Raw genomic sequence first — 2128 nt, forward strand, 5'->3', positions numbered from 1 at the left:
CAAGGGCATGTACCTGGGTTGCAGGCACATCCCCAGTGGGAGATGTGCAGGAGGCAGCGGGTCGATGCTTCTCTCTTATCGATGTTTCTAACTTTCTATATCTCTCACTTCCTCTCTGTAAAAAATCAATAAAATATATTTTAAAAAACACACACATCTCTTGATCTTGTATAATCTAACTAAAGGCCTGGTAAATGAATTCGTGCACTGGTGGGGTCCCTTGGTCTGGCCTGCAGATATCCCCCAAAGGAGTCCTGGATTTCGAGAAGGCACAGGCCAGGCCAAGAGACCCCATCAGTGCACATGTGGGCTGGAAAGGGACCGCTAGAGGGCTCCAGGGCATATCCGGCCAACTCGCCCAGTCCCAATTTGCTGGACCCCAGCAGCAAGCTAACCTACTGGTCGGAGCATCTGGCCCCTGGTGGTCAGTGCGTGTCATACCTACCAGTGGAATGGTGGAACGGTTGCTTAGGCTTTTATATATATAGATGGAAGGCCACTCCACAGGCTGTAGAGATAGTTCATCAGGTCCCCATATTGGGCTGTGTTCATATTTCTAGTTTTGTTTGTGGAAACCTGAGTAAATGTGACTACTGATTTTTATATTTCTCAACAGCACTGTGCTACCCAAGTACACATCTCAGGAACCGAATGTGGAAACAATCAGGGACGCCGGAGGTGAAGGACTGAGCACGGTGCCTGTTGGTTCCCCAGTTGAGCTAGTCCATGCATCGGGAGCAGTCCCGGAAGTCACAAGAAATTGTGGTGAGTCCCTTCTCCCCAAGAGCTCATCCCCTTTGAATAGAAGCTCCTCAGCAGGTTTGGTTGGTTAGTAGTTAAAAAAAAAAAAAAGTTTGGCTTTATGGACTGTGACAGGCAGTGGGTAACTGGAGACTTCAGTATAATATTGTGAAGACACTAAGATTCCAGAGTTCTCTGCTATCCTGTCTCGTTTCTGGATTGATACAACCATCATTTTCCCTCAAACCTTGTTTTCTCCTCTTGGATCCTAGAGTGCTGATGCTGCAAATGAACAGGCGAGACCCCTGCAGGCCACCTGTGGACGTGCAGTGAGAGTCAGCATGCATCTGGTTAGTGGAACTGCCAAGAGGAATATATGCAAAGCCGGTGCTGACCGACACACAGCTTTACAGGTCATAATGCTAGAAGTGTCCGCAGTAGGTTTACTCCCCGATGAGAGCAGGGGAGCATCTGTTGTGCTGAAGTGAGGAGTATTAGGGAGTGAAATTGAGAAGCCCTGGTAGGTAGATAGTCGTCATTCCCCTTATTAATTTATAAAGACTGAAATATAGAAATATAACAGAATAAGTTGTATTTTTTTAAAAAAGGAAGTTTGGCTTTGATATAAATGCTGCCCGTCTCAAGCGCGGCTGGCCAAGAACCAGTGTTTAGAACAGGAGCAGAGTGGGCTTTGGGGCGCTTCTGACGTCTCATGTGGAGTCACTGTTCGCAGGGCAGGCTTGTCAAGTACTGTGTCAAGGCCGAGGGAATGGCGTGTAACGCACCGCACAGAACCACAGCCTGGGCACCTGCATAAGGACTCCATCCGGACACCGATAGGAGTGGGGCCTCCTCTCCCGGTGGGCAATAAGGACTCGGGGTCCGACCTCCCCATGCTGGAGCCTGGCTGCAGCGAGGGCAATGCTCAGAGCCCTGCAGGACTTCCCCCCAGAGGGGTGCGGCCGCCTGCGGTGCGACCCCCTCCAGCTTCTCTCTCCACCTGAGGACCCTCCAGTGGCTGGGAGTCTGCGCCTGATGATCGCTTCTAAGGAAGGCTCCCTCGCTCGGTGTGTGAGCTGTGTGATTCTATTGGCTCCCCGGGGAGGTCTCCCCTAATAAACCTGGCATCTGGGACTCAGAGGGGCCATGGGAAGTGGCCGACTGTGTGCTCATGTGCCCCAGGCACCCCAGGCACCAGTGCAGCCTGCGGGGCGAGGGCTGCCCATCCCAGGAAACAGGAGGCCCTGCAGCCTCGGGCACTGGCAGTCAGAGAGTTGGGTGGACTCAGGAGACAGCTGGGCACCACAGGCAGGCCGCCCCTCGGAGGCCACGTGTCCTCAGACTCCGCGTTGAACTTGGATTTTCACAGGAAACAGCCAAGGAGGAG

This window comes from Myotis davidii, unplaced genomic scaffold (assembly GCF_000327345.1).
Source record: "Myotis davidii unplaced genomic scaffold, ASM32734v1 scaffold975, whole genome shotgun sequence".
Lineage (NCBI taxonomy): Eukaryota > Metazoa > Chordata > Mammalia > Chiroptera > Vespertilionidae > Myotis > Myotis davidii.